Here is a 14,538-nt window from a genome sequence, read left to right as displayed (position 1 = left end):
CAGGAAATAAATAACCATCCAGGAATCTCACACACGTAGCAGAATCACAGAATCATTGAGGTTGGAAGGGGCCTCTAGAGGTCATCTGGTCCAATCCCCTGGCCACCTAAAAGCAGTCGACCAGGACCACGTTGAGACGGCTTTTGAATATCTCCAAGGATGGAGAATCCACAACCTTTCTGGGCAACCCATGCCAGTGCTCAGTCACCCTCACAATAAAAAAAAGTGCTTCCTGATGTTCAGAAGGAATCTCCTGAGTTTCAGTGTGTGCCCATTGCCTCTGGTCCTGTCAATGGGGACCACTGAAAACAGCCTGGCTGCATCTTCTGTGTACGCTCCCTTCAAGTATTTATGCACAAGGATAAGATCCCCTTGAGCATGCTCTTCTCCAGGCTGAACAGTCCCAGTTCTCACAGCCTTCCATCATAGGAAAGGTGCTCCAGTGCCTTAATCGCCTTTGTGGCCCTTTGCTGGACTCTCCAGTTATGTCCATGCCTCTCTTGTACTGGGGAGCCCAGAAATGGACCCAGCACTCCAGGTGTGGCCTCACCAGTGCTAAGGGTGGGGAAAAGGATCACTTCCCTTGATCTGCTGGCAGCACACCTCCTAGTGCAGCCCAGGATACCACTAGCCACCTTTGCAGTAAAGGCGTGTTGCTGTTTTATGTTCAGCTTGTTGTTCATCAGGATCCCCGGGTCCTTTTGTGCAAGGCTGAACAAAACACATGTTTATTAAACACCTAACCCAAATTCCATATAAAGCAATGTCTTCTTCAGTGCATTTTAGATTAACTTGAATAAACAGTAGAATTCAGAAAGTTCAAAATCTGATCAAGGGAAAATGAATGAGAACTTCAAGAATCTACTTGCCCCCTCGGGTCCGTCCCTTAAATAAGAGTTTCTTAACTTTATGTCTAAACATATTTTCATTATTAAGTATTCAGCAGGCTATTAGAATATGACAATAAATTCCAGCAACTTTCTCCTCCAGAACCAATTTAAATAAACACAGCTAAGGAGGAGGATGTATACCTTGCTCAACCTAAGAGTTAGTAAAAGTTAATAATACTAAAAGTTAATAATTGCCAAACAAGGAGACAAAGTGTTGTTTGTTTTGGAGCCAGTCCACTCACATATCCCCTGACACTTTAAATGAGTTCATTGTATTTTATGAGCATTAAAGCTTCCCCCTCCATCAGTCATCTTGTTCTCTTTCTTTAATTTTAATACATGCTGTGAAGTTATATCCCTTGAAATCATTGGCTTGTCTGAGGATCCCCAGACGCTCCTTCCTCAGTTCTCTCTCTCAGTCCCACTCGCTCTTCTTCACACACCTCTTACGTCTTTACTCAGTTGGTTCTAGCCCACACAAACATATCAGTCACAACAGGAGAGTTTTCTCTCTCACATATTCATACTCAACAGGAGAATACAGAATAAATTTCCTCTACTAACATATACACACACACACACACACACACATATATATATATGCGTATGATCTACACACTTCAGTGATTGTAACTACCTGACTTGAGACTTCCATTGGACAATGAGGTGAAGTTTGCTTTTTTTTTTTTTTAACTGCCTGCAAGTGCTCACTCTGGCCAAGAAACAGGGAATACAGCTTGTCTCCCATCCCTGACCACAAAGCTGGGCAAGAGTTTCCCATTACATTTATCACATTATGTGTGGAGTTAGGTTTCCCGTTACATCCATAATGCCATCAGCAAGTGGGTAAACTTGCACAGACTGCCACACTCTCATAAAACCCAGTAATATTAAAGTATAAATATCAGTGTCACTGGAAATTCTTGTGGTTGCAATGGTCTACATCAGGGGGTTCAACCATGATGTTATGCAGATCAGTCAAAATCTATTGTGACAAGAGAAAAGACACATCCATCTTTATGTCATACACAAAATTTCAGATAGCATGTCCTAAGGGGGAGTGGTGGGTTACATTTTGTTACATAGTTCTCTTGTCAAAAAGGGAGGGATGCCTACATGTGGCACATGTATACAAAACTGTGGGAAAGATTTGACTTCCACTCCATTTCAGACAAGACAGCATTCAAATACTTTTGTGTTTTCAGACTGGTAAGGAAAAAAACAATAAAATAGCCATGGAAAAAACAGAGTTTCATTGACTAAGTCATTGCAAAAGCTGCATTTTTTTGTCGTGGTTCCTGAGAGAGTCAAGGAGTTCATGTTTTTCAGAAAACTATCTGTGACTGATGACACTTTGGGACTTTTTGCATGTGGGTGGGTGGACACAATGCTAACCAGTTGAATCTGTTTCAGAGAAACCCTTTTCTGCTGTCAAGTTAAGTCCCAGACTGCAATGGAATATGACAAAGAGCAGAAGCCCAGCAACACCACCACAATGACAAAGTGTCCTGGAACAGCGAACTCTCCCTGAGACTGCCTGGAGCAATGAGCTTCTTCCCTCCCACAAAGAAAACAAAAGGTCTTTTCTTCTTTCGGTTTTCTGGGGTTTGGTTGGGTTTTTTGTTTGGATTTTTTTTTTTTTCTTTCTCGTTCCCATATTTAGAACCATAGCTTGGTTCAAAGGTTAGTTCTGGCACTGTGACCAGTTGGGTCTCCATATGGTATTTATTTATTTATTCTCTGTCTAAAATGCTTTTGGCACAACATATTTGCATGAGTTAGATGGTGTTTATAGAAAACCTGAATACTGCAGTTCATAGAAAAGGTCATTGGCTCATTCCTTCTCTTATTTTGACTGAATTTTCCTCGCTGTTGTTTCTGCTGCTACTCATTTTATTTCTTTATAGATATTGATTTCTTTTCCAGATGTTTTTGTTTGTTTGTTTGTTTGCTTGCTTTTTGTTGGGATTTTTGCTGTTGTTGTGGTTGGTTTTTTTCAGCTTGACCCCTCATGAGTTCTCTGTAAAAGCTTTAGACTGTGTTATTAAAATGGAGGACTGTGTTCTTGTCTACAGACTTGTCACTTCAATCTGGTGCCCATTCCTCCTCAGCATAGAAGGCTTCCCTTCAGTCTCTCTAAAGAGGAAATTTTATTCTCCTTGAGTTTTCTTATGAAGCACAGCATCATTGGAGGCTGCACATCCTGCTCACTGCCTTTAACACTCTATTTCCTACCTTTAGCAAACAACTATGCCAAAACTGCTCTCATTTTACCTACTTACAGTATTTGTGGAAAACCTCACCTAACATACCCTCCAGTTCAACAGAGGGCTGCGGCAAAGCTCCAGTTCAGAAAAAGCATTAGCTCCCTGTTTCCTCCCCAGGTGACTCTGACTATGTTCAATTGTGTAGGAAGCCTCCCTTCATACCCACTTCTAAATAATGCCAAATGGCCCTAAGGTCTGATTGCTCTGTGGCTGCATCTTCTTGGTCTTAGCAGACTTATGTGAAGAAATAATTTTAACTGGTCATATTTTAGGTCATCTTCTAGGTCATCTTCAAATATTAAGATTCAGATAAGAAAGTTATGTTTCATGTAGGCTACTTTGACTCTTTATATATATAAATACATGTATGATATTACATATATCTTTCTTACACCATTTTATGTCATTGCTGGTTAATGTCAGATGACAATTTCCTCCAGTTATGCAAACTGTAAAATTTTCCTGAATCCGGCCTTGATGGAGCACAGCTGCCTTCAAATGCTTCAGATTTACCCCAAGGTGTCAGTTGCACCAAGGCAAGTTCCAAGATCAAGGCAAACCTCGGCATGCTGAACAACAGAATTGGCTGTAACACGTTTAAAATTTGACTTATTGCATCTTTGTTTCCAACTGGATTCCTCTGCATAGCTTGTTGAGATCAATATAGCCACCTTGACTGGCTGAAAGGAAAACCCTGTGGTGCTTCTTCCTAATCTGAGTGCCTTACACTGATGACATCATCATCCATGGGCTTCTTGTGTCTGACCCTAACTGACAGCAATATCCTTCAATTTCTGTATTATATAATATAGAGATAAACCACATCGGGAAGGAAAACTCTGGCTGTGCTTTGTAGTGGATATTCAAGCTCATTGGCTGTGAAGCAACACCAGTGATACCAGAGGTTGCACAATGACATTGAGAGACCAGGGGAAGTGAATCTTTTGCTCTCAGCCCACGCGGAAATATTCTGTGACTGAAGGGGAGACTTTCACTGGGTTTTGGTAATAGGCTCATTGCATCTGTCCTTGAGCAATGTAGTACTTAACTAGGTACCTAACTTCACACATGTGCCCAAATTGAAGTGCTACCTGGAATTGAATGGCATTTGTTAGTGACGACATCATGCCACATCTGATTTGAGTCAATTTAAAAGACAAAGCTCTTCTGGTTAATAAGCAGAGCTAATATCCAAGATGCAAACTACTATGCAGTATCTGGTATAGGCTTCTAAACCCCAAATTGCAATCATTTCCCAGCCTGGCTAAATCTTGCCTTATTTTCTGCTAATATAAAGAATGCTGTTCATCACAGAGACTTGTAGAATGTAACAGTGAACAAAATGATTGACAAAATCACTAAATGTCTCTGAACTTGTTTTTCAAGAAGTCTTAAGTTGGATTGTCAGGGGATTACATGTACCTATCACCACAGGAAGTATCACTTGCAGAGAATTTCTCCAGTATCTTGCTTAAGAAAAAAAAAAATTCTATTAAATATCAGTACATTTTCATTCTTTATTTTTCATTCTGGATTTCAATTTTCTGTATTTTTTCATCAGTCAGTGTTGTCATGTCATTAGAAAGGACCCATAAGTGTAAGAGCAGCAAATTAAAAAGGAACAACCCAGTGTACATCATTTGGAGAAATCCCTCACTGTGACAGGTGACATAAAGTTTCCCTTTCATATACATTATGTCTTAAATAAGACATACTTTGCAATTTTACATTACAAATTACTGCTGTGCTGGAGTCAAACTAGAGATTGAAGCAGCTTGCCTATTCCAGTGAAGTTAGTCCGGTACCTGGGTCATTTAACAAAAGCATTCAGAAAATATAATTAAACCAGAACTCCACTGTGTGAACACCAAGTCTGCTCTTTACAGTAATGTCTACAAGACAGGTATGTGGACACTCTTAACTGCTTGCATAGTCCTACTGACTTAAGTAGGAAGAGTTGCAGGCACAGGTCTCTGCAGGACTGCCATTCATACGCCTGCTCCTGGAGCAGGCTGATTATCAATTTTAGCATCATCTGAGGATACCTGGCATGGTATGGCAGGCACATATCACATTGTGATATTTGAGCTAGAAACATAGCCTGTCTCTCTTCCTTAACTTAAAGCACATTTTAAAAACTTACAGACTTTTTAATTGCTGTTTTAGCATCCTGTTTTAGCATCATTCCTGAGAGAGAGGCCGAATGGAAGAAGTGAAGATGCATTTTAGCTGGACAACCAAGTTCCTTTCAATGTTTTCAGGAGATGGGCAACTTTTAAACTTCAAGTTGACTGTGGCAGACAGAAAACGTCAAGCCAAGTGAGATTTCAATATACAGCATCAGAGATCTGATGGTTTTACGAGCCTGTGTCTAAAATGCAAACAATAATATAAGTTAATTCAGCATGGCAGTAAATGAAACTTTTTGCAATCAATGTTATCCCGTCACTTCCACTGGAAAAATAAACAATACTTAGAATATCAAAACAGCTGTTGTTAAATTTACTGGTGTAACTCATCAAAGGAAGGAAAGACGCTCTACCAGTATCATCATCTTGTGTTAGAAAATTGAAAAAATACAATACTGTTATATACATGAAGACCAGATGAAATTCTATTTCCTTGTGATGGTGGTACATAAAATAATTTTTCAGTAGTCAAAATCACTAATGCATCCTCATTCTTTTATATTTACAAGTAATCAATGAGAAGTAGAATAACAACCAGAAGTTAAGGTTAATGAAATCAAATGAAGAATTTTGAAAACTCGGACCTGTTATTGATATGCCTAAATATTGACTTTAGCCCCTATGAGTAGATCAATAGGGTTTAATGTTAGAATGGACTCATCATAACAAAAGACAACAAAGTCCCCTTAAGAAATGCATGCTTCTGCCCAATGCATGCCCTTGAACTACAGTGCACTTTTTAGAAAAGAAACGAAAAAAAAAAAAGAAAGAAAAGAAGAAATCTTGACCAAAATAATTCCCTCCAGGTATAAATCATGACCCCTGTTGTTTCAGTGACCATTACTTTGAAGAACTGTCTTCATTTTAGCCAGAATATGTCTAACTTCAATTTCCCATCTCTTAATCTTGTTAGGAGTTTGGCTAATAAAGAAAATGGTCCTACGGAGCAATCTGCATGCCACTCCATACTGCAGCTCACCCTCAGGGCCCAGCATCACCTGGGGCCTCTTCCTCAACCCTCTCCATATCTCAGCTCCCTCTTGGACTGTGGGACCAGTGGTGGGCTGTATTGCAGCAGGCTCAGTGCCAGGCTTATGGGTGCTGAACAGAGCACAACCCTCTTTGCTCATGACAGCCACAAGCCACTGTAGGTTTTTTTCCATGATAGTGTCCCTCAGTTATAAGACTACCTTTAATGAAAGAGCCATGGAAATGTATACTGTTTTCTTGCATCCCGGCTATACCAAATATCCAATATCGCTATTTGCTGTCCCCCCATTCCTGTGGAATGAGTGGCCATTTAACAGCAACAGTTATAGTCATTGCTCAGGGAAATGTTAAACAGTATAAAGCTAGGTCAAATGTCTGTGGCCTGAGAAAAGGAGGCATTTGTAATTACTTCTTGAGATCTGCCTCTTGTCCATTATCTGTGTGCAATGTTGGTTTGGTACCATTCTAGGTTTTTAACCAAATAGCATGTTAATAAGATGTGTAAGAGATTGATTAGCTTACTGGATCAACACGCTGCTTTTATCAAACAGTATCCTAAAATGTCACAAATATACCAGTTATTTCCCCAGGCCTATTCTCTTAACGCATGCTGACTGCTGTTAACAGAAATATCATCCTTTTATTTAGGGCCTATGCTGATTTTCCATTATTTTATGTGGCACCAATGTCCAAGTCAGCAGGCTGAGTAGCCCCTTCGTATTCTGGCCCAGTATTTGCTTTACTCTCTTGGAACGGTTATGATATGTGTTAGGGAAAAAAGTCAGTGTTAGGGCCTCAGAGGAGTTCCCAGCCATTTTCTTTAAAATTTGCTGGTATAAGTTTTTTCAGTAGGTGATTAAACAATCTGATTGTCAAAGATGTTCTTTAACATCATCGTTCATTATCACTGGAACTGAGAAGTGTTTAACGCTACATGACAGAAGTAGAGGCTTTTATCAAGTCTGTAACAAAGATATTTATTGAATTGCCATGTCTTCTGCACTATAAATAGTAACTGTACCAACTAGCAATGGTCATTGCAGACTTCTTTCGTTTCTTAGTAGACTTTTTCCATAGACATCTCTTTGTGAACTTTTACTTCCCTCATCAATTTTCTGTTTTTCCTGCCTTTTAACTCACATTCACCACTGTTATTTTCTGTTTTTCTAATAATTTTTATATCTTTGGGGGGGGGGGGGGGGGAGTTCATTTTCACCTCTATGCCTAACTTCTAAGAAATAATAATAACAACAACAACAATAATAATAATAATAATTTCAAAAACCTAAACCCTAATAGCCCTTTAGACTGTGCATTTGTTGGGCAGGTAGTGAAATGTTTTATGACAAACAACAAGATTCTTTCTCCTAGATGATCTCACTTAAAATTGTTGTCAAGTCTGTAAAACTGGCCCTTTAACATCCTTTTGTACATATATTGTTGGTTCAGACTGTATTCTGTTTGCATATAACAAATGTAATCAGATAAAGACAATTCACATTTAAAACCTACTGATTCTAAGTTCTGAGATCAACTTCTCTTTTTCAAGGTGAAGTCTGGCATAAAGCTCCCTGGACTTGGATGTAACACATAAGTTACAAAACTGGTATGTACAATTTTTGGAAATTCCAAAACCAGGCTATGGGACATTGGCAACATGTGTCACCTAGACCAAAAGTCCCACATAAGATATCCATCTATTCAAAACTACAGATTACTCTACTAAGTGCATTTTCAGCTGCTAGGGCAGTGTGCAGATCAGCTGGTGTCTAGGCAGTGGCCTGGTAGCTGCAGAACATGGTAAGAACAGTGAAGAAAAGAGCAGCTTTAAAAACTAAGGAAAACTAACAAAACATAATAAAATGTAATTAGAAAAGGAATGAGATTTTATTAACAACTTCACAAAGGAATGTCTTTCAATGGGACAGTAGATATTGAAATATTCTTGAAAGTTCTACCTAGCAGAGAGTATGGGATGATCACAGGTTACCCAGTCAGCAGCACCACCAAGCCTTTGCTCAGCACTGAGCTCTGCAGGATGCTGTGGAGCCAGGAGGCTGCAAGGGCCAGCACTTGCTACCAGATCAACAGTGGAGGTGTTGGGTACCCATAACTTCAGAAACTTCACATGATGCCCCAGCATCAGGCATGTGCTTAGAGCTGCTGAGCTTGCCTGAAGATCCAGTCTTTGCTAAGGTCTCCATAAACTTCCTCGGTTTAGATCAAGGGAGACACTTCTCTGAGGTTACTGGATTAGCCTGTTCAGTATTTTAAAATATATATTATAATGAATTTTCCATCAAAGCTGTCACTTGCTATCTGCCTTAAGAAGATAAATATAGGAAAAGCATTGCTATAGGAAAACCCTAACTCTTTTCTCATTTCAAGGTAGGCGCTATCTATGCTATAATACTTGAATCCTGCATCATCCCTTGTGAGACAGGTATGCTTAACAAAACAAACAGCAATTTCTCATTTGCCAGGAGCACTTTGATGTTCCACTCAAAAACTTGTTATGGGCCAAAAAGGGCAGCACACCTTATAAAGGAAGCCTAGAATTTCTTGTTAGTGTAATTAAAATCCTACTGTGTCACTAAGCAACAAGTAGTTCTAATGAGTAGTCCAGCTAGAACAATGCTAATGCCCATTGTCCAAATTATCTAATTCAACACAAAATAAATCTCCTTAGTAATATAGTTTAAAAATCATTATACAAACCCTCCTACTATCTTTCCCTTTCTCTAGTTTTATACTGACCCTCCCACAGACCCTACATGTCCTCAGGCTGGCAGCAGCACCTGTGTGACACACTTCTACACTTCACTCTCTCTTTATTGGTCTGGTGTTACATCCCAATTTACTCTGTATGGTGTATTTAACACTTGGTAGATAGATACTTGTCGCTTGTTGCTCCTGTGGTTAGTTCTGCTCAGGTCCCTGGTCCGTGCCTCGTTAGCTGACACTGGTAAGTTGTTTATAGCCCTGGGGTCCCCAGTGCCAGCCTGTTCCCTCTCTCATATCACCCCACACATGTACACTTCTATGCTGTGTCCCCATTCCCTCTGTCATACCCCATTCTCTACTGTCATACCAGGCCTGCACATAATGACGTCACTGTGGTAAGGTCATAAATTTTGCATTCTGTGTGGAGTAACTACACTATAAAATATAAAATTATGGCTAAAGTTTAAAATTCTTTTATACTGTAAAGTATAAAATTATGGCTAGTCTATGATTGTACAAAGATAAGCAAAAGTAAAACAAATTAGGCATCAGTCACCTGATCACTGGAAGAATTGTTGTTACAGCTAAATTAACTAAAACAAAGCTCCAGGCAGGCCAAGGAGACCCCACACAAAGCCTGGCAAGCTTGCCTCAGTCCTGAGACCTTGCAAAGTTACTGCAAAGTCTACAGACTTTACTGGGCTATACATGACTACTGAGAGTTTCTTGTCAAGAAAGCAAAAAAATTACCCCAGAGGAAGATGCATCGTTCCAACAAAATATTCCATGTTAGTGTAATGGGAAAAGTAAACATAAGTGTGTGTTATCGGGAAAATAAAAGCTGAACTGACACTGACCTGGTTGGTTGCTATTCATGCTCTCCATGATGTGAGTAAGCTTATTTGCAACAAACAACCCCCCTTCCACCCCAAGACACACATTCACACCCCAGACTTCAGATTGCTGTGGCATATTAACGAACAAAAGCAGGATTGTTTATAAACACATTTCTGAAACACTGTTTACAGTGCAAAGGTGTTCAGCTTCTATTCTACTAACACATTATGAAATAGATACTTCTGAATGTGCTGCATATAAACCTGGAAGTGATGAAAATACTTAACAGCTTTATAAAAGCCTCTTTTTGCTTAGAGGAGGAAGTGTCCGTGTACAGTAGCCCTTGTTATCCCCGAAACGTTATTTTGTTCTACTCCATGCTTTGTAATGACACTTGTCTCTTTCAGGCTCGAACAGACCATGTCATTTGGCTTTAGCAGAATGTAATGCCACATATCACCATGTGTACAGCTTCACAGATCACTGGTAGATATCTATTTGCATTCTTATAACTTACAAATGTATACAAATGTATTCTTTTTCTTTTCATTTTTCAGAAAGTTCCATATAATATTCTGTATCAATGGGAGTGCACTCATGTATATATAAGCAAACATATGTATCTCAGATGGAGATCTTTGTAAAGTAGATTTTAGCCCAAAGTAAATTTTTGTAATCAGGTTTAAAAGCCTCCAGTATTGGAGATTATAATGGAAATAGTGCAACAGCGCATCTAATAGCAGCACTGCAAGATCTCTTATGTAGAGCAGGAGTAACATTCAGAGAGCAAAACTACGATGTTACAGCAATACTCAACAACCCTCATTTATACTTTTAACACCAATTTTACAGTGAAAAATTGAAACAGTAAACAGCAGCTCAAAATTTCTACTAGCAATATTAATATCAATGACTTGTAAAACCAATAGCATAAATCTTGCTCTTAGCACCGTAGCACATGTTTAATTAATCAGGCCTGCCATCCTCATTTGCCCTTCACTGGTTTCACTGATGATTACCCAGTGGAAAATTCAGCCCCTTAATGCAAACAATATCCTTTTTAACACTTTCTTTCCAGCGGCTGGCTTTTGGGGGTGGCAGAGGTGTTGTCAGCAAAGGAGGCTGGAACTCCATTCTTGGCTCCAGCCACCCTTCTGCAATTTAACCCTTCATATGGGTTACAAACCAACTTGGAAGGGGCTGCTTTCTTTCCTCATCCAGAATGACTTTTCCTTCAAGACCTGTTTTTTTTTTTCTCTCAGCTTTAGTGATAGGATTACAGCCAAATATTTATGCATCCTGTGAATGTGAGGCAAGAGGTGTATTAAGTGCTAAGTTATTCTAATTTATTCTGCTAAAGGAACCATGTGAGGTAGCACAAAGCCCTCCCTGATTTTGAATTTTAGGCCAGTCACAAGTTTCACTTGTAAAAGACATCAGAATTTTATTTTCTTGTTGGTAGTGCTACCCAGGAATGAGAGAGAAAAATCATCTAAGAAATGAAACCCTTGTAAATAAAATATAATTCACAGAGAGCAGCAGAATTTTCCTCTGGGTCATTATTAGTGAAACCCATTGAGGGGATAATAAGGACATGAGACCTGATTAATTAAACATTTGCACTATTGTGTGTAATGTAAGGTTTATGAATCATCCCATGGATATCTGTTTATGCAGGACCACGGGACCCACCATGCTGAGCTTCACTGAGACCTCAGGCAGAGCCCAGCATGGGGCACCCAGCCGCTGGGGCCCCGCGGCTCCTTCCCCAGACCAAACAAACCTTCTACCTGCCCAGACGGCACATCACAGCCCACCAATATGGACATGTGCTCACAGCAGCTTCTTCCCAGAGGCAGTGTCCAAACTGGCCTGGTTCAGTGTTCTGAGCTGATCCACTCGTACCCATCAGCATGTGAGTTTGCAGTGACACCCGTAAGTTGGTTTGGTTACCTGACTGCACTGTGGCATTCTTCTAGCATGTGGGATGTGTTCCCATTTACCTTACACTTCAATCTATGTTCAAGCCCTGTATAGCTCACAGGAATTGATATGCCAAGGCTTTTACTTGAAACATTTTTTGAAAGATCTGTGCCATGCCATATTTGCAGTTTGAATACTTTTTACAGCTTTTAGTTGCTAATTAACTTATCTTGGGTTTTGCAATATTCTGACAAAAAAGTCTTGAGCTCCTGAAGCATAGTAAAAACCTTGGTGCCAGCATTATCGGCTAGATATTGTGGAGTTACTAATAGAGACAACGTCAGCCTGCCTAAAATTTACTGTAGTAGAAACATTAAATTGTCATCGCTCACATACACTTCTATGATAATGCTAAGTCGCAACATGTTTCCACTCCGAACGGTGACTGTGACAACAGCATTTCGGGGATCTGCTTCTCAAAGACAGCTGGGATTGACAGTGCTCCGAACAGCTCTGTCACAGCAAAATGATCTCTCTTTCTGGGGAGGCTGGGAACAGCTCTGCTGCCTCTTGGAGATGTTACATCCACCTGCCCTGGGATGGGAAAGGGTAACTGTCACAGAAGGCCATTTTCAAGCATTTCTGGAGAAATAAAGGTATTCGTGAGAGAAGCTCAATATTTTGGTTCATTCTTTGGCTTCCACTTCCTGATGTAATCGCGGGTGTCTGAAAATAACCTATGTTACTAGAAGTGTGGCTGCTAGCCTGGGCACCCCTAAGGGAGAATAAGAAACTATGGAGGTAACATGGAGGAAGAAAATCTGGTTTCATACTTTTATGCTTTTTTTTTTCTTTTTTTCTGATTAGTGACTTTCCAATCTCTCACCCCCTCTTTCAATTGATAATTATGTTTGGGTATTTTTACAGCATTTGTAGCTCTCCTTCCCCTGCCCATGTAAGAACAGATATTAAATCAGAATATTTCTCAAAAACAGAGACAAAGTAGAAAGCATGAATAGCCCAGCTAAGCAGGCTACTTCTTACATGATAGTTGAAAGGCACAAGAGGATTTACAGCAACAGAGACCTAGATGTACATGACCAGAAGGGAAAAAGAGAAAAAAAGTTGTAGTTACCTTCTGCTGTGTTTTCTGTTGTAAAAGGAAGGGGTATGAAAACCCTGTTAGCAAAATCCTGCCAGGCACTGTGGGTGTCAGCATCTTGTGTATGCAAACAGATAGTTGGGTTGTGTTCAGTGCTACAGAAATCCAACTGTCACAGGTCAAAAAGACATGCTGAGTTGGCTCAACACAATTTTAGAAACTCATTGCTGTTGCTTTTTTCTTGCAGTAAAATACTGTCTGCCACAGCACCACCTCATTCTTGCATTAAATGATAACAGTTGTATCAGGTTAGTGCCAGGTTTCCCTTTTGTATGTCTTCTTCAGCATGCACTCCACGTGGCCAGTCCTGGCATCCTGATGCAAAACCAACAAACTTTGAATGCCCTTCAGGTTTGCCCACTAGTATGACTGGTTCCTGTGTGGGCATAACAGATGGGAAAAAGCCCTCTCCAAACTTTAGAAGATGGGAACATGCTGGACTGAGGGCCTGGCACTGAAAGGCAAAAATAGACCTGGATCCTTGAGTCACATCTTCGGACAGACAATCACTAGATGTATGGCATCTTTGCAAGGAAACACAGTACACATGAGCAACTCTTCTGTCTTCTTCTCTCACTACTCTTCCCCCAGACCAATGATTTAGTCCTAGGAGTCTCTTCCTCTGAACTGCATGATGCCCAGTAAAGAAAGAAATCAGTTGTGATCACAGATTTTTTATTCTTTTTTTAGAACAAGAACCCCTGTCTGGTTTTAGTAATTTGCTAGATTTCATCCTAATTACTCCTAATCATTCCTTGCATTAGCCTTACAAACTGTAGGTATATATCTTCAGCAAAAGTAAATTTGAAAACAATGCCTGAACATCTCCAGTGGGTCAAGCTGCAGTGTGTTTCCAGTACAAGGGGGGAGCTTGACAGATACTAGCAGCACAGGCCACTTCTTAACATGACAGAATAAGGAAACCAAACAAAAAGGAGAACTGGTGCCAATTTTGTAAGTGGATTTAAAGGGCAAGTAAATGCACTTTTCTTGCTTTCAAAAATATTTATTCAGTCATCATTTTCAGGCAGTTTATCATAAAAGTCAGATTACACATGTGTTTTCCACCCATACCTCCTGATGCTCTTCACAAGAAACTAATTAAACTGATGCACTAGGAAAGACACAACAGGAATGATCCTAGTTCTCTCCTTTATACAACTACATTAAAAAAAAAACACAGTGGAGAATTAAGATGTTTTACAAATTATAACACAGCTCTGCCAAGAACCTGGTTCTCTGAACCACTGAAGAAAAGGGACTGTTTTTATGAACAGATTGCCAGGGCTATGTTTCACCTTTCATTTAGCTGCTTGGTTGAAAGATTCATCTCTAACGCCAGCTACAATTCAATTTTGATTGAAACGGACTAGGAAGAAAATACTGAATTTTCTTAGACCTCTATTTTCTTTGATCTCAACCATAGGTTACTGCTGAATTTTTGCTTTTTTTTTTTAGAGTAGAAAGAACATGAAACACCAACACAAAAACCCTAGTGCAATTTGGTGTCTTGAAAGGGGGCTGAGAACGTGGTTCCCATAAATCTATGTTAAAGT

The 14,538-nt window shown here is 39.8% G+C and overlaps 1 long non-coding RNA gene across 1 annotated transcript; it reads left to right on the top strand.

Moving 5' to 3' along the window:
- Nucleotides 1-2,310: 2,310 nt before the first annotated feature.
- On the top strand, nt 2,311-13,083 carry LOC138683718 (uncharacterized). The gene is made up of 3 exons (XR_011323135.1): nt 2,311-2,469; nt 10,305-10,383; nt 11,575-13,083. It is a non-coding gene; the product is annotated as an uncharacterized lncRNA (long non-coding RNA).
- Nucleotides 13,084-14,538: the final 1,455 nt, after the last annotated feature.

This window comes from Haliaeetus albicilla, chromosome Z (genome assembly GCF_947461875.1).
Source record: "Haliaeetus albicilla chromosome Z, bHalAlb1.1, whole genome shotgun sequence".
Lineage (NCBI taxonomy): Eukaryota > Metazoa > Chordata > Aves > Accipitriformes > Accipitridae > Haliaeetus > Haliaeetus albicilla.
This window is presented reverse-complemented; position numbering and strand designations above follow the sequence as displayed.